Source organism: Heterodontus francisci, chromosome 34 (assembly GCF_036365525.1).
Source record: "Heterodontus francisci isolate sHetFra1 chromosome 34, sHetFra1.hap1, whole genome shotgun sequence".
NCBI lineage: Eukaryota > Metazoa > Chordata > Chondrichthyes > Heterodontiformes > Heterodontidae > Heterodontus > Heterodontus francisci.
This window is the reverse complement of record NC_090404.1, coordinates 49,332,244-49,354,527: the sequence shown is the minus strand read 5'-3', so window position 1 is coordinate 49,354,527 and position 22,284 is coordinate 49,332,244.

The window sequence follows — 22,284 nt, the reverse complement described above, 5'->3', positions numbered from 1 at the left end:
GGGCGGCACAGCCTCACAGCTCCAGCGACGCGGGTTCAATTGAGTAGGCTGACGTTGTTTTCCTTCTGGAGCAGTGACTTAACTGAGGTAGATCAAATTATCCATGGCATACATAGAGTAAATAGGGACAACCTATTTGCATCAGCAGAGGGCCAAAAACCACTGACATCGATTTAAATTAATTGGTAGAAGGATTGTAGGGGAGATTAAGAAACATTTTTTCACCCAAATGATGACAGGGAACAGAACTCCGCGTGAATGGATGGTAAATGCATGAACACTCGTCACACTAAAAAAGAACTTGGCTGTCTACTTGAAGAACCATGACTTGCAGGGCTGTGTAAGAAGAGCAAGAAGTTGGGATTATGCTGGCTAACTCTTTATTGACTGGTACATTCACGATGGACCGAATAGCTTCCTTCTGTGTGGCAAATGTTCTATGATTCTCGAAAGTTGTCTCAATAAAAATTGAAACAGGAGGTTGCGAGAAGTTTTACTTAAGGGGTTCTAAAATGAATAGGAGCTATCCTCCTTAATACAGAGATCAACATCCAGGAGTCATAGATTGGCATATGATTTAGAGGTTTTTTGGCGTACAGAACTTGCTGTCTGAAAGAGTGGAAGAGACAGGAACACCCATCACGTTGTAAAACTACAGAAAAGGTTGGATTTCCACTTGAAGTGCCATAAACTACAAAGCTACCAGCTCAGTGCCAGAAATTGGGTTCAGCTGGATAAGTCTTTTTCAGCTCACACCAATGTGATGGACCAAGTGTCTACCTTCTGTGCTGCAGATTTCTGCAATTATATTATTCCCAGAAATAACTGCTGAGACTAGATCAATTATTGAATTTTTGTTAGGCGGGGCTATTGAGGATTCAGGAGCGGAACTGGGCAGATGATCTTCCGACAGAAATCAGAGGTGATCTAACTGAATTATGATCAGGCTGTCGGTGCTGAATGGCCAGCTCCTGCTCCATTGTTCATAATTTTACACTGCGTGCAACACAAGGAGCAAACTTCAAACTTTTACAGAATACAGAACGCCTACTTGTCCGTTCTAAACTAATTGTGCCAACAGACTGAAGAACCCCCAGATAATGTGAAAGAAAGCTGGGGAAAGTGAATGTTGTCCTCTGGCCATCTCAGCATTGATTGTTTTATGAGAAAATAAAGGAGCATCAATCGATAGACGTGGTTTTAGGCATTGAATTAAACTGTTAGTTTTCTTGCTTTCGGTATTTTTCATCCCAGAATACAGAACAAATGTAATGCCTTTCTTGAATTTCAGAATTATGTTGTTCTGGGCTAAATGTAGTAAATGCTCTAATCTGTAAATGTTTTTACTAAATCGTAAAAAACTAAAATCAATAATTACAGCATTAGTGATTTTGACAAATAAATAAGTTGGTAAATTGATATAATAAGCAACTTAACTGCGATTTGGTTTTAAGGAATATGCTTATTGAAGGTAAATTACAGATCAACATGTAGATGATAATTCAAAACTATGAAACAAGTGACTCAAAATCCATTTCCGAGGAGCATTAATATCAGGTTCCTGCTCTCATCTGTTCTGTGCGTCTCCCACTGCTCTTCCCGTCCATTCAGTTTATCTCTCACTGCTCTTCCCATCTGTTCTGAGCCTGGTAATCGGAGCAGCAGCAAAAGAAAGGGCGGGCTGTCAGTCTCAACCGCCCAGGAGGGGGAAAAATACAAAATGATGACATGGCAAAAGGATTCACGTGGGTAAGTATAATAATAGACTGTTATAATAATTTAGATTAAGATACGATAACGTAACACTTAATTAATTAATTCGCATAAAACTAAAGCCAACTTGATAATTCAGCATTCAATTAATCTGATTTAGTAGATAAATTTAAATTAAATAACAAAGGACAGTAACAATAAAGGATTCAGGAATTAAATTTTGAGGTACGGTAGAAAATAGGAGTTAAGTAAAAATATTTATGTTAGCCTCCTTATCAAATAAAGTGACATCAGTTCAGTTCACTGCCCAGAAACACTTTGGTCTGTATCACCATTATTTCACTTCTGCTGGGTCAAAAACATGGAACTCCCTTCTCAACAGTAGATGTACCGACACGAACTGGACTGCAGTTGTTGTAGAAGGCGGCTAAACAACCCTTCTCAAGGGCAATTGGGGTTGAGCAAAAATTCTGCCTCGCCAGCAACACTTACATTCCAGGGACGAACTAAAGAAAACAAAAAGCAGCTTATTGGTGAGGAGCTGTTGAGTCTTTTTTAAATGTCTTGATTGACAGGGGGAGGTGTTCTGTGGGAGCTGGTTGGAAGAGGGCCTTCGTTTTCTAAGTGTTCAGTGAAAGACTCATTTTCTCATATGCTTCAGAGAAGGAGTTGACATTTAAATGGAGCTCAGTTTCAGCGTGAGCGTGCAGGTATGTGTTATCTTCATACAGAAGCTCGATGACTGAGTCTGAGATGAATTGTTTTTGTATAGTAGGCGGTGTAGACTGAACAGTGTCCTGTCTTTTCTGTGGATTATCTCCACGCCTGTGAGTAGTTTGCTGGATGTGAAGTGCAGCATTGCGGCAAGAAAAACAGGGAAGAGGGTTGTTGTGATGGCATAGCCTTGCTTGGCTGCTGTCTTGACTGAAATAGGGTCCAATGTGGTTCCTTTGACGAGGAGCACGGCTTGCATGTCATTGTGGAATAGATAGAGGATCAATCAAGATTAATGGCGAGATCCTGGAAAATGTGGACCATTTTCCGTATCTTTGGAGCCTCCTTTCAGCGAAGGCAGACTTAGATGATAAGTTTCATTATCATCTCCAGTGTGACAGCACGGCATTCAGCCGATTGAGGGAGGCAATATTTGAGAATCAGGATCTTGAAGCCGACACCAAGCTCATGGCTTACGTGGCGACAGTGATCCCTGCGCTTCTATATACTTCAGAGTCTTGGACAACCTACAACAGGCACCTCAAAGCACTGGATGTGCCTCGACGAGATCCTACAAGTGCGTTGCCAAGAAAGGTTGCCCAACTGAAGCATGCTCTTTCATGCCAAACACTTCAGTGCCAGTCACCCAATGCCGGATCCGCAGGATCGGGCATGTCATTTGCATGCTCGACACCAGACTCCCAAAGCAGCTGTTCTACTCAGAACTTGACCACAGCAGGAGACTCCCAGGAGGGCAGCAGAAACACTTTAGAGATGTCCTCAAAGCATCCCTGTTTCGTGAAATTCCTAGATGGAGAAAGCTCATTCCAGGAAGCATTGTATACCGTGTACAGGACATGCAGAGGCAAAGTCAAATTATCAACGGGAGTGCTCCAACCTCCGAACTACTCACCTACCTGACCCTTGAAGCACCATCTTTCCCTCATGTGGCAGAGTCTGCAGATCACTCATTGGACTTATCAGCCATCTCAGAACCCATCAATCCAGAGTGCAAGCTAGCTATTCGCCATCCCGAAAGACCACCGAAGAAGAAGAACATTTAAATCGTAATTATCTTTATGTTAGTCAGATAATAGCCTAACAAACAGAGGCATGGCAGGACACCTCAGTCTCGGACAGTGCACATCCTGCGACATGTTGTAACTCCAGGACGCTTTTCGTATCCTAGAAAACCACTTGTGCAGGAAACGTCGGCAGCTGGAGGTATTCGAGGTCCGGGTTGCTGAGCTTGTTCAGCAGCTGGCGTCGCTGCAATGGATCCTTATGCTGGGTGCTTCTTATTTCTAGAGGTGGTCACCAGGCTACTTCAGACTGTTGAGGCAAAGAGAGAATGGACGACTGCCAGACAGTCAAGGAGGACCAAGAAGATGTGCATGGCTCATTCTAGTGTCTTGCTCTGCGACACATCTAGCTACTGATGAGAATGATGGTTCATCTGTGAAGTACAGCAAGAGCGATGGTTGGCTCAACTGTACAAGGGTGGCAAGAGGACGACTGGGACAGCAAAGGTGAAGGGGAATTCTATAGTTGGGGGAACAGAAAGGCCGCAGATGTATGTTGAGGTGAATTGAGCGTGGTAATTTGCCTCCCTCGTGTTACTGAATGGCTTTATTTATTAGTTCCTGGAATCTGGACATCGCTGGCTCGACCAGCATTTATTGTCCATCCGTATGTGCCCTTAAGGAGATGGTGGAGAGCTGCCTTCTTGAATCGCTTAAGTCCTTGCAATTACACCAGCAGTGCTGTTAGGGAAGTATCTTCCAGGATTTTGATCCAGCAACAGTAAGGAATGGAGATCTCGCTCCAGGTTAGGAAGATGTGTGGCTTGGTGGGGAACTTGCAGGTGATTATGTTCCCATGCATTGCCTGCCCTTGTCCTTCAAGGTGGTAGATGTCGCGGTTTGGAAGGTGCTGACTAAGAAGCCTTGGTGGTTTTCTGCAACTTGTATGTGGTACACACTGCTGTCACTGCGCGTCACTGGTGACGGTAGTGATGTTGAAGGTGATGGATGGGATGCCAATCAAGCGGGTTTCATTGTCCTGAATGTTATCGAGCTTCTTCTGTGTTGTGGAAGCAGCATGCACCCAGATAAGTGAACATTATTCCATCACACTCCTGACTTGTGCCTTGCAGGTGGTGGACAGTGTTTTTGGAATCAATTCCAATTGACTCCAGAAGTTTACATTCATTTGTCTGCACTGTAACTCCATGCATCGCTTCTCCAGTGATCCTGGATGTTGTTTGACTCAGCCTTCTCCATGATTCATTCTCTTAATTTCCAGTTGTGTGATCTCAGTGCTTTTAGTTGTATGCCAGCCACCATATTCGGACATCGCTCAGGCTGACGCTTGGAGGTGTTGAGCGAGTGCTGCATTGCGGGACCTGTAGTTCTTCCATAGCATATTAAATTGCTGCTTCATTTAGGTAATTGGAATGCAAGTTCCAATTTTATTGCTCTATGCTCCTCTGGACAATATTATATCATCAAACGTTCGTAGATGAATTGGTCCATAGTTACACTGCTGGTAGTGCAGACTGACTCATTGAGAGTCTCTGCTGTGTCTGTCGAAGTCAAAACTTTCTACTGTGTTGAGAGCACTGTCTTCAAAATCTTTATTCCATTTATTTTGCTATTAACTTAAAAGTTATTTTTGGCTTCATTTTTCAGGTTGTGCTGGCTACGACTTTTAATTGATATATTTAATTTATTTGCATTATCTATTCATGCCCCATCTTTATATTTTTTTCGGGAAACATTCTTTCAGATTTGAAAGTCGTGCATTACTCTGCTATTTAATAATGGTGGGAGAGGGCAAGCAGGACAATTGTCGAGAAACTGATGGATCTTCAAATTAAGGGTAGTGTGACTAAATACCTCGAAAGCTTTCAGCTGATCAAAAAAAAAATCAGCATGGATTTGTAAACGGTAGATCATGCCGGATGAACTTGATCAAACGACCTTCTCCACGGTAAATACAGACGAGAAGTATTGAACAGGATCATGTTTATCGATGTTATTTGTATGGTCTTCCAGAGGCATTTGATAAAGTCCTTCATAAAAGGCTGTTAGCTAAATTTGAAGCACATTGAACTGAAAGCATTTTTTGCCCGGAGAGGAAATTGGCTGACAGGCAGGAGATACAGTGCAGGGATAATTTGTAGGTACTGTAATTGACAGTGTTGGACCAGTGCTGTCCTACAAGAATCTGTATTGGGACCTCAATAATTCACAGGATATATTCATGACTTAGATGATGCAACACCAGAGCCACGTATCCAAACGTGCCAATGACAGAAAGATAGGTTGTACTATGAGCACAGGAGTTGAGTAACATCATGAAGAGACACTGATCGATAAAACAAAATAATGAAACTGACAAACGGATTTTGATGTTGGCAAATGTGTGGTCACTCACTTTGACCTAAAGGGATAGAACAGGATGCTTTCTAAATGGAGAAAAGCTAGAAACAGCGGCAATCCAAGGAGATCTGGGGGTCCAGGTACACAGAGCAGTAAAATGGAATGACAGGGACAAAACGGCTAATGGAATGCTGCAATTAAAACAAAAAGTGCTGGAATATTCAACAGGTCTGGCAGCATCTGTGGAGAGAGAAGCTGGAATGGAATGCTGGCTTTTGTCTCCAGAGGACAAGGATACAATTGGGTAGAAATTATGTTTTAGCTATTCAAACGTCTGGTTGGATCACACTTAGGGTACTGTGAGATGTTCTGGGAAGGATATATTGACCTTGGAAGAAGTGCAGCATAGATTTACCAGAAAGATACCTGGGTTAAATTACGCTGAGTGATTATAAAAATTAGCGTATAGTTCCTTGAACTGTAAAGTTCTGATGCTAATTTTATCGAAGTGTTCAAGATATTAAGAGGAACAGGTAGGATAGATAGATACAGAGAAAATGTTCCGAAGGTTGGGAATGCTGGGATTAGGGGCCATAGTTTACAAATCAGAGCCAAATCATTTAGATGTGAATTTAGGAAACAAGTCTACACATGGTAGAAGTTTGCAACTCTGTTCTGCAAATGTTAACTGATTCTGAACCAATCATTAACTTTAGATTTGCCAGACATAGATTTTTGTTAATCATAGGCAGTAAGGAATATGGAGTAAAGGCAGGTATATGTAGTTAGATCAGAAATCAGGCATGATTTCATTGAATGACCTATAGGCTCGAGGGATTAACTTGTCGACTGATGTTCCTGTACTCCTATGTTCCTATGACTGTATTCACCATTGCACGACTGACCATTTTTCATTTCATTGAAATTTCAATTTCTTTTAATGCCTTTGCTTTCATTATGAACGTCTATATTTTGTTTCATTCAACTGAGACCATTGGTCTAGCACAGCTACTGGCATCAGTTCCCATCACTGCAGTATTAAATCTGAGACATTGGACCAAAAGAAACAAAGTCGGGCATGAGCCTCGAGCCTGTTTGGACATTCAATGAAACCATACCTGATCTGCTGATCCAACCCACACCCTACTCCTACAGCAAGTCTAATTTATTTTCTCTCTCTCCCACCTCTCTCTTACAGTTAATTGAGTGGCGCTGGTGATCCTGTCCCGAGGGAAGTGCGGTCTCTCCAGATGGATCACTCGGTATCTGCTGTCCATGGCTGTGACGGATTTGTTAGTAATGATCACTGCCGTGCTATTAAACCGGATTCCTGCTGTTTATATTCCAAAAAGCTTCTTGTCCATGACTCCACTGTGCCGTCTCATCATTACATTAATTTATGCATCCAGAGACAGCTCAGTTTGGTTGACGGTCACTTTTACCTTCGATCGATTTGTGGCCATTTGTTGCCACAAGTTGAAAACAAAATTCTGCACAGAGAAAGTGGCGGCCGTGATTATCGGAATGGTCTTTGAGCTTAGTTGTTTAATCAATATACCCTGGTGCTTTATACACGAACCAATATACATAATAAATAATGGCCCGTGGTATTGCAGACTGAAGCAAATCCGTTAAACTTCACCAATTTGGGCTGCTTTTCATTGGACTGACCGTATTTTAACTCCTTGTCTCCCATTCTTTCTGATTCTGTTTCTCGATGCTTTGACTGTCAGACACATTCTCGTGGCCAGTGGAGTCCGCAGAAGTTTCCGGGCCCAGATCAATGGAGAGAATCAGGGTGATCCAGAAATGCAAAACCGGAGAAAGTCCATCGTTTTACTCTTTGCCATCTCGGGCAGTTTCATACTGTTGAGGATGACGTATTTTGTCCAGTTCTTTTATGACAGGTTCACAAATGGTTATAAAATAAAAGGCTTCAGTGACCCCAAGTTTATTCTCCGAGAACATGCAAGCATGCTTCAACTTCTGAGCTGTTGCACAAACACATTTATTTATACAGTGACTCAGGGTAAATTCAGGGTAAAGTTGAAGCATATTTTGCAATATCCGCTGACTTGGATGAGGAAGTGGAAGGCTGGGTTAGCAAGTTTGCCGATGACACGAAGGTTGCTGCAGTTGTGGATAGTGTGGAAAGCTGTTGCAGGTTGCAACGGGATATTGACAGGATGCAGAGCTGGGCTGAGACGTGGCAGATGGAGTTCTACCTGGATAAGTGTGAAGTGATTCATTTTGGAAGGTCGAATTTGAATGCAGAATGCAGGCTTAAAGACAGGATTCTTGGTAGTGTGGAGGAACAGAGGGACCTTGGGGTCCATGTCCATAGATCGCTCAAAGTTGCCACCCAAGTTGATAGGGTTGTGAAGAAGGCGTATGGTGTGTTGGCTTTCATTGAGAGGGGGATTGAGTTTAAGAGCCGCAAGGTTATGCTGCAGCTCTATAAGGCCCTGGTTCGACCACACTTGGAATATTGTGTTCAGTTCTGGTCGCCTCATCATAGGAAGGATGTGGAAGCTTTAGAGAGTGTGAAGAGGTCATTTATCAGGATGCTGCCTGGACTGGAGGGCATGTCCTACGAAGAAAGATTGAGGGAGCGAGGGCTTTTCTCTTTGGAGCGAAGAAGGATGAGAGGTGACTTGATCGAGGGGTACAAGATGATGAGAGGCATAGATAGAGTGGATAGTCAGAGACTTTTTCCCAGAGTGGAAAGGGTTATCACCTGGGGGCATAATTTTAATGTGATTGGAGGAAGATTTCCGGGCGATGTCAGAGGTAGTTTCTTTACACAGATAGTGGTGGGTGCGTGGAATGCACTGCCAGCGGTGGCAGTAGAAGCAGATACATTAGGGGCATTTAAGCGACTCTTGGATAGGTACATGGATGATAGTAGAATGAAGGGTAGGTAGTTAGTTTGATCTCAGAGTAGGTTAAAGGTTCGGCACAACATCGTGGACCGAAGGGCCTGTACTGTGCTGTACTGTTCTATGTTCTATGCCAATGTTCTATGAATGTAACAGTAAAATTAGTTACATGATGAATATAATAAAGTCCAGAAATAATTATGTCCTTTCAGACTACTTTTAGCCTGCCTTACATTCAGAAAACAATGATTTCCACGACAATCTTACCAACAACCTGCTGTCAATGGATTAAATGTGAACAGGAGGCACGTTTTCGTTTTCTGGCCTGTCGAGAGAAATCGAGCGTCCCAATTTGCAGACAGACGACCTTCCTGCATCAAAGAGGAAATATCCCAATTGATCAACAGGTAAAGGTCCTTTACCAGAGTCAGAAAGAAATGTCTTACACCACCAATGGTGCAAACAGTGCAATTTACTGCTGAGCATCTGTCACTTGAGAAATGTTTTGCAGGCGTTGGCCTTATGTTTGTCCGTTGCATACGAGAATCTTCATGATCGCATCATATTCAAGTCTATCTCAGGCTATACCCCAGGATTATTGAATGAGTGTCATCAAACATTTTGTGGCAAGTATGTGTTTAATGTGGAAATATCGCTGCTAATTTTCTTCTGCTGATTTGATCATAGAGAGATGCAGCACTGAAACAGGCCATTTTGACCACCAAGTCTGTGCCAACCAACAACACCCATTTAAACTAGTCCTACATTAACCTCATAGTCCCTACCGACTCCCCACCCCCACCCCCCGTACTTATACGAGGGGCAATTTTCCTATCAACCTGCAAATCTCCAACTGTGGGAGGAAACCGACACACCCAGCGAAAACCCACACAGTCACAGGAACAACTTGTAAACTCCGCACAAGCAGTACCCAGAACCGAACCTGGGCCGCTAGAGTTGTGAGGTTGCTATGCTAACCACCGTACCACTGTGCCACTCAGTGCGACCCCACCCCCACCCCACCCCCTGTATCCTCTGCATCTTATTTGCTATGTCAGGGTTCATTTCTCTTGTATCTCTGGATAGCTCAACAACCCACAGGGCTGGAATTTATGGGCCCCCATGAGGCTTGCTCAGAGGTGGGCGGGGCCTATAAAATAGTTACATCTGGCGGGGAAGGAGGGCTGATCGTCACACATCTTCAAGCGATCTTGCTGCGGGTGGAATAGACCAAAAATGGCCTTCCCCCCATTGGTAAATTGAAGCCCATAAGTGGCATTGTACCAGTCATTTAACGGCCTTCCCCGCCGCCACTGAGAACGAACTAGCGGTTGGGACTGACTTTGCCTGCTGGAAGGTTACCCAGTAAATCAATGCGCTCTCCCTGTCGGCTTGGGGTGTGCCTTATCTGTGGACAATCTGTGGCCCACGCATGTCCCCAGCTGGGAAAAAGTGCAGCTCTCAGGACACTCCTCCCCCTGGGCTTTACGATCACCTCTCAAACCCAGCACCCTCCCCCTTGGCTGGATCCTTCCAGACTGGCCCCTGCGACCCCACGTCACTCAACTGAGGTATGAGGTTCCAGCGCTTGATCAAGGTCCAAGAACCAAAGCAATACCGGAAGTGGACACTGCTCCCTGTGACGTTGCCGATACTTCTGAGCTGCCAGCCCTGGGATTGGTCAGCTGCTCTTGAGGACTGGATCGTTCGTTTTCAAAGGGACGGGGATGCCAGCGTGGGACACTTAGGCTTGAAAACAATCTCGGATCACTGTTAAGGGGCAGGACGTGGCCGTGGGATGGTTCCTCCAGCGGTTCGGTATAGTTGTGGAAGCGCTGCCTCTTCCATAAAATCCAACCCATAGACTCTTAGAGTTATACAGCACAGGAACAGGCCCTTCAGCCCATCGTGTCTCTGCCAGCCATCAAGCACCTAACTATTCTAATCCCATTTATCAGCACTTGGCTCGTAGCCGTGTCTGCTATGACTTTTCAAGTGCTCATCTATACTTCTTAAATGTTGTGAGGTTTCCTGTCTCTACACCTCTTCAGGCAGTGCGTTCCAGATTCTAACCACCCTCTGGGTTAAACTTTTTCCCCTCAAATCCCTTCTAAAACTTCTGCTCCTTACCTTCAATCTATGCCCGCTGGTTATTGACACCTCTGCTAAGGGAAAATGTTTATTTCTGTCTGAGCTATCAATGCCCCTCATAATTTTGTATACCTCAATCATATTTCCCCTCAGCCTTCTCGGTCGAAGGAAAACAACGCCAGTTTTTTCAGTCTCATTTCATAGCTGAAATGCTCCAGCCCAGGCAACATATTCGTGAATCTGCTCTTCACCTTCCCCAGTGCAATCACATCCTTCCTATAGTGTGGTACCCAGGACTGTACACAGTACTCCAGCAGTGGCCTAACTAGCGTTTTATATCGCTCCATCATAATATCCCTGCTCTTATATTCTAATCCTCGGCTAATAAAGGCAAGTATGCCATTAACCTTCCTAACCACCTCATCAACCTGTTGTGCTGCCTTCAGTGATGTCGGAACAAGTACACCAAGGTCCCTCTGACGCTCTGTACTTCCCTGGGTTCGACCATCCATTGTATATTCCATTGTCTTGTTAGTCCTCCCAAAATGCATCACATCACTCTTCTCAGGATTAAATTCCATTTTCCACTGCTCCGCCCATCTTGGCAGCCCATCGAGATCGTCCTGAAATCTAAAGCTTTCCTCCTCACTCTTTAGCACACCACCAATTTTCATGTCATCTGCAAACTTAATGATCATACCACCTGTATTCACGTCTAAATCATTAATGTACAATTCAAACAGCAAGGATCCCAGCACCGATCCCTGCGCTACACCTCTGTTCACGAAAGCACTGCAATGCCCTGTTATTTAGCTTTATATGTGAGGTAAAGGTCTGCAAAGGAAACCGGACCGAGCCCAAATGCTGGAACCGGAAGCGCGACCCGATCCGAACCCGACACATGTCCTCCGATGCCGTCAGCGTCGGGACGGGTGGCAGGTCTTTACAGTGTACTGATGTACATGCCAGCTACGCGGCCCGACCCCGACGGGACCCGACTTTACTGGTCACAGGCTTCAAATCGCAAGTTGGGATTGATACAGGCTTCTGAGCAGGTAACGGGCACTGGGATCAGTTTGAGGCTCAGAAGAAAGCTAGAGCGAGATGGCAGACAGTGGGATTTGTTATAAATGGCTATGAGGAGAGGGCATGGTAATGAGATACTTTATGGATTTTAAAGGCCTATGGAGAGAGCATGGTGGCAGTCAGTTGATTTTTGAGATTGACACAAGACTGTGCAGAAAGGCTGCCAAAGTGATTTTCTTTGCATTGATGCCGATGGAGAGTGTGGAGTAGTGGAATTGGTTTGGGACTGGCACCGTGATATGAGAAAGAGCAGGGCAGCGTGATTAAACCTGGATTGGGAGAGAGCTACAGGGAGAGAAAAGGGCTGCGGAAATTGCTTTGCATGGATACAGGAATATGGGAGACAGTGGGTCTGTGGTCATTGTTTTGCATTTTTTCTATGAAACAAAAATAAATCCTGTTGTCCACTTTGGGATGTCCTGAGATCATACAGAAAAAGCTCGTTGTGGTAAATACTTGTTTTTCCAACTGAAGGATGATAGACAGAGGTGTTCCCAATGGTTAGGGCTCGGACTTGGATATTGGAAAACAGAGTAAAAGTTTGAAACATTCCCAAGACTTCCAAAACTTGGAGGTATGAAAAACAGTGAGGATGATACAAATAAACTGCAACAGGACATATATCGGTTAGCAGAACGGGCTAAGTGGCTGATTAAATTTAATACGGATAAATGTGAGGTAGTGCATTTTGACACATGGGATAGGCACTGTAGACTTCATGGCTCAGTTCCAAAAGTATGCAGGGACAGAAGGTCCTACGGTTTTATTTGCATAGATCTTTGAAGGTGGCAGGACATATTGAGGGAGTGGTTCGAAAAGCATATGGATCTTTGGCTTCATCAATAGAGGCATACAGGACAAAAGTAGAGAAGTTTTGCTGAACAATTCTACAGCTCTGGTTACTCCTTTAGCTATCCTATTAGCTGCAGCCCTTAAAAAGCTCTGCCATAATGATTTTCTTTACATAAATCTGTGTTGACTTTGTCCGCAATTATATTAGTATTATCTGAATGCCCTGATACCTGATTCCCAAAAATGGATTCCTGCATTCTCCCGAGAACTAATTGGTCTATAGTTTCCTGTTTCCTTTTTTCCTCTTTTTTGGACATGGTATTACATTTGCTTTCTTCCAGTTAGTAGGGCCCTTTATAAAATGTATGGAATTCCGGAAGGTCAGATCAAAAGCAATACAGGCAGCTGGACAAATCGACAGTACGGTTGGTAAAGTGTATGAGATCTTGGGCTTCATAGATAGGGGCAGTGTAGGCAAAAGCAGCGAAGTTATGCTGCACCTTTATAAAGCTCTAGTTAGGCTGCAACTGCAGAATTACACCCAGCTCTGTTCACCACCCTTTGGGAAGCATATGAGAGTCCTTGAGTGGGTGCAGAGATAATTTAACAGAAATATGCCAGGGATGGGGCGATTTTAGTTACAAGCTTATCATAGAAAATTTGCGGTTGATCCCCTTGGAATAAAAGAGATTGAGCGAAGATTTAATAGTGGAGTACAAGATTATGACAGGCTTCGCTAAGTTAGAAAAGGAAAACCGGTTCCCATAAACTAATAGTACAAGGTCCAGCGGACAAAGATTAAAGGCTTTGGGCAAGAGATGCAGGGGGATGTGAGGAAGAACGTCTTTTTTTTCACAGCGGGAGTTAATGGCTTCGAACTCGCTGCCCACAAGCGTGGTTGAAGCAGAGACAACCATTGACTTCAAAAGGAAATTAGATGGCTACCTAAAGGAAATAAACTTGCATGATGATTGAACAGGTGAGTGGGCCTGACCGTATAGGTCTGTGGAGAACTGACTTGGCCTCGAAATGTCTCTATGACTCTACTCTATGACCTGATGGATCCTTCGTATTGGTGGGAGACCAGTTGGACATTGATGGAGCGAAAGCCCTTCCTGTTCATGAAGGCTGCTTTGCAAGTGTCCTGATGGCAACATATGTACAGTTGATCAAACCATGCAGCGGGGAAATCCATCCATGGCGCCGAATCTTACAGCCCTCTCAGCCTGACTGTACAGATCATTGTTGACGACGATGAATTAGCTGGCCCTCCTGAACATGGCACTGGTGACCATCTTGATGACTCATTGAGTCATCTCCAGAAGATCCATGAAACTATCCTGAGGCATGAAAATTCAATGGTACGGTGACCTTCAGCACCACTGGTATAGGGTACCCACCATTGTCCATGAGCCTGGGCTCATCCTTCATCATGGTGAACAGCTCTGTGATGGGCTTCCTGGACGTCAGATTCTTTGGTGACACTGCTGCACTGACATGTGATAGTCATTGACTCTGGCACGATAGACCCCCTCTGGTGGTTACACCATTTTGATGACAGCAAGCTGTGACACTCTGTGCCCTCCTCCTACGTGCCCCACACGAGGGTGAGGCTCCTGATGGACTACAGGTTATTGCAGCTACTCTCTCTGTAGCAACTGCAACTTACAACTCTGATGCTTCTCCGCACCAGAGATTCCAAGCCCTTCTTCCCCAGACGCCCCAGGCCTCCCTAAACTTCCTACACTCCCAGGAGCGCCTCTTGAAGGTTAGCACTGTGAGACTGAAGCCATCATGCTTAAATATACTTTTGATCTTCTCCCAGCTATCCATGGCAGTGCCCACACTGTCCGACACTTCCCTTTGTACTAATGGCTGCCATCTGCAACTGGCCCTGACGTCCGTAACGCCTCATATTTCCTGACAACTGTCGAGGCTCTGAAGCCAATTAATCCCCGTGCAGCCCTTCCAAAATTCCATTTGGCCCATAACATTAACTAATTACCATATTTACCTCGATTTAATTAATTGCTTAATTACCTTGCCACCACCTTGAAGTGTCATACAGTCATACAGTCGTACAGCATAGACATAGGCCCTTCGGCCCACTGCGTCCATGCCGACCAGAATGCATATCTATACTGATCCCACCTGCCTGAATTAACTCCATATCCCTCTATGCCTTTCTCATTCAAGTACCTGTCCAGATGCCTCTTAAATGTTGCTACTGTTCCTGTCTCCACCACCTCCTCTGGCAGCTCATTCCAGATAGCCACTATTCTTTGTGTGAAAAATGTACCCCTTTGATCCCCTTTAAACCTCCTCCCTCTCACCTTAAATCTATGCCCTCCAGTTTTAGTCAACCCTACCATGGGAAAAACAGACTATCTACCCTATCTATGCCTCTCATAATCTTATATACCTTTATCATGACTCCTCTTTGCCTCCTTCGCTCCAGGGAAACCAGGCCCAGCATCTCCAATCTCTCTTCATAACTTTATAACTCAAGCCTCCAAACCAGGCAACATCCTTGTGAATCTTTTCTGAACCCTCTCGATCATACTCACATCTTTCCTGTAGTGCAGCGACCAGAACTGCACACAGTACTCCAAATGTGGCCCAACCAACGTTATGTACAACTGTAACATGACGTCCCAACTCTTGTACTCAATGTCTCGGCCAATGAAGGCAAGCATGCCATATGACTTATTCACCACCCTGTCTACCTGTGTTGCCACTTACAGGGAACTATGTACTTGCACCCCAAGGTCTCTCTGCTCAACAATACACCTCAGGGCCCTGCCATTCACTGTATCTGTCCTGCCCTGGATCATCTTCCCAAAATGCATCACTTCGCACTTGTCTGCGTGAAATTCCATTTGCCAATCCATTGCCCACTTTCCCGGTTGATCTATATCCTGTTGCAACCTTAGGCAACCTTCTTCACTGTCACTATACCACCAATTTTGGTGTCATCTGCAAACTTCCGAATCATGCCCCCTACATTCACATCCAAGTCATTAATATATATGACAAACAACAGAGGACCCAGCGCCAATCCCTGCAGCATACCACTTGCCACCGGCCTCCAATTTGAAAAACAAATCTCCACTGCGACCCTCTGCCTCCTGTCACCAAGCCAATTGTGTATCCAATTCTCTAGCTCACCCTAGATCCCATGTGTTCGAACCTGCCGGACCAGCCTACCATGCGGGACTTTGTCAAGGGCCTTTCAAAAGTCCATGTAGACACCGTCCGTTGCCCTGCCCTCGTCAATCCTCTTGGTCACCTCCTCAAAAAACTCAATCAAATTCGTGAGGCATGATTCCCCACGCACAAACCATGCTGACTCCCCTAATCAGCCCATGGCTTTCCAAATACATATAAATATTGTCTCTCAGAATCCCGTCCAATAACTTTCCCACCACTGATGTAAGGCTCACAGGCCTGTAGTTCCCTGGCATATCCCTGCTGCCCTGCTGAAATTAGGCACAACATTAGCTAACCTCTAATCTTCCAGGACCTCACCTGTGGCTAACGATGGTCCAAAACTCTTTGCCAGGGCCCCAGCAATGTCCTCCCTTGCTTCCCATAGCATCCAAGGATACACCTGGTCAGGCCCTGGGGATTTATCTACCTTAATGTGCTTCAAAACCTCCAACACCTCCTCCTTTGTAATGTTGATATGCTCCAGGATATCGGTGCTCCCTCACTTGAACCCATTAGCTTCCGTGACCTTCTCCAAGTTAAATACAGACGCGAAGGATTCATTTGAGACATCACCCATTTCCCTTCGCTCCACACATAGATTACCACACTGATACTTAACGGGATCTACTCTCTCCCGAGCTATCCTTTTACTCTTAATATACTTATAGAATCTTATAGGATTCCCCGTTATCTTTTCTGCCAGGGAAATCTCATGGCCCCTTTTCACCCTTCTAATTTCCTTCTTAAGTGTACTCCTACAACCGCTATACTTAGAGAGACTCGGTTGCTCCCAGCTGTCCATACCTGACATATGCCTTCTTCTTTGTCCTCAATATCCCTCGTCAGCCAAGGTTCCATAAACTTGCCAGCCTTGCCCATCAATATAACAGGAGCATGCCGGCCCTGAACTCTTCCTGTCTCACTTTTAAAAGTCTCCCACTTGCCAGACGTCCATTTCCCTATAGACAGCCTGTCACATTCAACTTTTGAGAGTTCCTGTCTGATGCCATTGAAATTAGCCTTCCCCCAATGTAGGACTTCAACTTGAGGATCAATCCTAACCTTTTCCACAGCTATAGAACATAGAACATTACAGCGCAGTACAGGCCCTTCGGCCCTCGATGTTGCGCCGACCTGTGAAACCATCTGACCTACACTATTCGATTTTCATCCATATGTCTATCCAATGACAACTTAAATGCCCTTAAAGTTGGCGAGTCTACTACTGTTGCAGGCAGGGCGTTCCACGCCCCTACTACTCTCTGAGGAAAGAAACTACCTCTCACATCTGTCCTATATCTATCACCCCTCAACGTAAAGCTATGTCCCCTCGTGTTTGCCATCACCATCCGAGGAAAAAGACTCTCACTATCCACCCTATCGAACCCTCTGATTATCTTATATGTCTCTATTAAGTCACCTCTCCTCCTCCTTCTCTCGAACGAAAACACCCTCAAGTCCCTCAGCCTTTCCTCGTAAGACCTTCCCTCCATACCAGGCAACATCCTAGTAAATCTCCTCTGCACCCTTTCCAAAGCTTCCACATCCTTCCTATAATGTGGTGACCAGAACTGCACGCAATACTCCAGGTGCGGCCGCACCAGAGTTTTGTACAGCTGCAGCATGACCTCGTGGCTCCGAAACTCGATCCCCCTACTAATAAAAGCTAACACACCATATGCCTTCTTAACAGCCCTATTAATCTGGGTGGCAACTTTCAGGGATTTATGTACCTGGACATCAAGATCTCTCTGCTCATCTACACTACCAAGAATCTTCCCATTAGTCCAGTACTCTGCATTCCTGTTACTCCTTCCAAAGTGAATCACCTCGCACTTTTCCGCATTAAACTCCATTTGCCATCTCTCAGCCAAGCTCTGCAGCCTATCTATGTCCCTCTGTACCCTACAACATCCTTCGGCACTATCCACAACTCCACCGACCTTCGTGTCATCCGCAAATTTACTAACCCACCCTTCTGCACCCTCATCCAGATCATTTATAAAAATGACAAACAGCAGTGGCCCCAAAACAGATCCTTGCGGTACGCTTGAAGCTAATAGAGTTATGGTCACTTTTGCCAAAGTTCTCCCCCACTGACACCTGCCCAGCTTCATTTCCTTAGAGGAGGTCGCGTGTAACCCCTTCTCTAGTTGGACCATCCCCATACTGCATCAGAAAACTATTCTGGACACACTTAACAAATTCTTCCCCATCTGATCCCTTAGCATTAGGGAGGTCCCATTCAATATTAGCAATGTTAAAATCACCTACTATTACAACCCTATAATTCCTACACCTATCTATGATTTCCTTACATATCTGCTCCTCCAATTCCCTCTGAATACTGGGGGCCTATAGTATAATCCCATCAAAGTGATCACCCCTTTCTTATTTCTAAATTCCAGCTGGATGGCCTCGCTGGACATTCCGGCCGGGATGTCCTCTCTAAGTCCTGCCGTGATATTCTCCATAATCAACTCCCCCTCCTCTCTTACCTCCACCACTGTCACTCCAGCAGCATCGGTAACCCGGAACATTGAGCTGCCAGTCCTGTCCATCCCTCAACCACGTTTCCATAATAGCTATAATATCGCACTCCCATGTACCGATCCATGCTCAGAGTTCATCTGCCTTATCTGTAAGCCTTCTTGGATTAAAGTAAATGAAGTTTAGCCGACAAGACCTTCCACGCTCTTCATCGGAGAGACTACTTCTTTGTCTCCCAGCCCCCTGCCAGACTAGTTTAAACCCTCCTGTGTATTACTATCAAACCTCCCCGAAACGATAGTTGTCCCCTTCCAGTTTAGATGCAACCTGTCCCTCTTGTACAGGTCACCTCTGCACCAGAAGAGATCACAATGATCCAAGTAGCTGAAGCCCTCCCGCTTACACTATCCCCTCAGCCACACATTCATTTGCCCTATCCTCATATTCCTACCCTAACTCGCACGTGGCACAGGGAGTAATCCTGAGATTAAAACCCGAGAGGTCTTGATTTTTAACCTTCTCCTAACTCCCTACATTCACTTTGCAGGACTTCATCCCTTTTCCTGGCTTTGTTGTTTGTACCAATATGGACCGCGACCTCTGGCTGCTCACCCTCCCTTTCAGAATGTCCTGCAGCCGCTCCGAGACATTCCTAACCCGAGCTCCAGGGAGGCAACATACCATCCTGGAGTAAAAACAAGAAATGCTGGAACCACTCAGCAGGTCTGGCAGCATCTGTGGAAAGAGAAGCAGAGTTAACGTTTCGGGTCACTGACCCTTCTTCGGAACTACTTCTGAAGAAGCGTCACTGACCCAACACGTTAACTCTGCTTCTCTTTCCACAGATGCTGCCAGGCCTGCTGAGTGGTTCCAGCATTTCTTGTTTTTATTTCAGATTTCAAGCATCCGCAGTATTTTGCTTTTATTATACCACCCTGGAGTCTCGTTTGCGGCCACAGAAGCGCCTATTTGCATGCCTTATGATAGAATTCCCTATCACTATATCTCTTACACCCCTTTTCTTCCCCGCTGTGCCACAGAACCCTGCGTGCTGTCACGAACTTGGCTGTTGCTGCTTTCTCCTGATAGGTCATCCCCTCAACAGTTTCCAAAGTGGTATATCTGTTTTGGACTGGGATGGCCACAGGGGACTCCTGCACTACCTGCCTGCGCCGACTGACCGTTTGGTGGTCAGCCATCACTTTTCTGTGATACTGATTTTCTTTCTATACCAGACGCCCTTCAGAAATTATGGAACTAAGGTCAAGACAACAGTTTTGAAGCTTTCCATCATTATTTTATTGGACGTCCCACCGCCTGGACCGTCTGCCACTCGGTAAGAAAATTCAGTCCCAAACTTCCGTTTTTCTCAGCATTAAATGTATTCAATGATGGAGAATCCACAACCATCTGATGTAAAGAATTGCAAAGATTAAGAACCCCTGGGTGAAGGAATGTCTCCTCATCTCAGTCCAAAATGATTAACCCCTTATTCTGCGACTTCCCCCATGTGTTTTAGATACTCTAGGTAGGGGAAACAATCTCTCACTGTCCACTTTCTCAAGCCCCTTAAGAGTCTTGCATGTGTCATTGAAATCACATCTCATTCTTCTAAACTCCAGGGAAAAGAGACCTAATTTAGTCAGCCTTTGATTCTAGATCAATCCCTCATCCTAAGGAACTAATGCAGTTAACCTTTGGTATACCGTCTGCAATACGAGTATATATTTCCTTTCATCTGGAGATAAATACTGCGCACAGTTCTCTAGGTATGGTCTTAGCAAGGTCCTGTACACTTGTAACAACGTCTTTTTATTCTTGTATTCTAATCTCAAACAATAAAGGTTATCATGCCATTTGCCTTCCTTCATTCTAACGTTGTGTGTTTTTGGTACAACATTTACAAGTTTCCCACCTTTAAAAACTATTCTGCTTTTCTATTTTTACTACCAAAGTGAACAACCTCTCATATCGCAACACTATACTTCATCTTTCACCTTGTCGCGCGCTCATTTAACCTGTTTATATCTATTTGAAGCCTCTTTATGCCCTCCTCACAGCTTGTATTCTCACCTAGCATTGTGAGAATAGCATCCTTAGATAGATTGGTTATTTTCTCTGGATGGGTAATCTCGACACGGGGTTACATTTTCAGCACAAGTGGCCGACCACTTGAGTGAAATTCCTTCACTCTCAATCTATTGAATTCTTCACTTAATAAGGTGATGGATGCTGCATCGTTTAACATATTTAAGACTGAATTTGACAGACGTTTGGTCTCTCAGAAAATCATGGGACATGGGGAGCGCGCAGAAAAGTGGAGTTGAGGCCGAAGATGAGCCATGCTCATATTGAATACTGCAGCAGGCTCTACAGGCCACATAGTCGACTCTTGCTCAAATTTCTTATGTTCTTACGTTCTTATGTTTATTGTGCAAGATCTTTGTATTAGCAGCCGATTGGAAGCAACCTTGGAACATCGATGGATACCAAACTGCAACCCAATGCTGTGCCCACATACCATCCAAGAAAAGGGGGAGCAGAACCGGGTGGAACTTGCTGCTGACCTATCTCAAGATTGACAACACAGTCTGACTTGCTCAAGAATGTTCAGAAAAAAAACTGATAGGAAGACTGGTATAAGCGGTTTTGGATCAAAACAAATACGTTTAAAGGCTTAAAACAACAGTTAAAACTGCTGTGAGAAAGAAACAAGCTGCATACTCTAGTTTAAAGAAAAAGGCAATTGGATTTTGTTTTCTGTTTCTGACCGTTGGGGAAGTATCATGCGAATGAAAGACTGAAATAGTCTGAATTCTGCTTTCTTTTCAGTGTCAGCATGGTTTTCTATTCTGTTCAACCTATTGTAATTATTAATGTGTATTGCTTTAGGTTTGTTGATTTCTCTTTATGTATATTGTTTTTCGAGTAAATAAGTCATATTTTTGGTATTGAACGGTTTAAAATTGTGGACTGGATTTTATTCCAGTGATAGGAGTCTCAGCGGTAGGCTGGAAGGCAACGGGACTCCCCGGTTCCACTCCCTCTGAGACCCTTGGGCCCCAAATTTATGCCCAGCCCAGAGCAGACGAGGAGCCTGAGGGGCTGGCGGGCAACATTCCTGTCACCTGCCTGCCCCCACTGTTATTTTACCAGTGGTGGCGGATTGGAAGGCAGCCTGCTCACCCTTAAGCCATTTCAGGCCAGTAGAGGGTCATTTACTGCGCACGTCGACACCAGACGAGGCCGCCTAGCATTGCCTCCTGGTCTCCTTGCGGGATGGGGGGGCACTCCTGATAGGGCACCCTGTGCCCAATGGGGGAACAGCGCAGGCTACCCCACTGCCTTACGTTACAATTATCACCTGCCTGCTGGGAATAGCCGATTGCCGTTGATCCCACTTAGTTTCTCGGAGGCTGAAGTCCATGATCCTTCTCTCTTTGGGTTCCCGCCCAGCAGTGGTCACTTGTCCCGGTGTCGCTGCTGGAACTGAGTAGCCTCTGGCACTCTGATTGGTCGGCTGCTCTTGGAGGAGCTACTTCATACCTCAGTGGGGCGAAACATCAAACTGCGTTAATTCAGAGATTGAGCCATGCCGAATAGCAGCATGGCCTGCATGCTGGGTCAAGCTGGCCTCACGGCCGCTTGCCAGCCAGTGGGTGTGGCCACCTACTCCACCTTAAATTCCAGCTGGAGGGTTCAGTGGCATTGTGTTTGACAGGCCATTGTTTCCAGGCCCGCCGAAAGGTCGGTGGGGGGCGTTTGTGAAGAAGTGTCTTCTTGGCGGGGGCAGTTATGGCTCCCTGCAGGCCCTCTACAGCTATGGATTCATACCTCCAAATGAGCCTCCCCAATCCCCACCCCACTTTACCTGACAGCATCTCCCAACAGCAGCAGACGCCTCCCCATTCAACAAAATTGAGGTG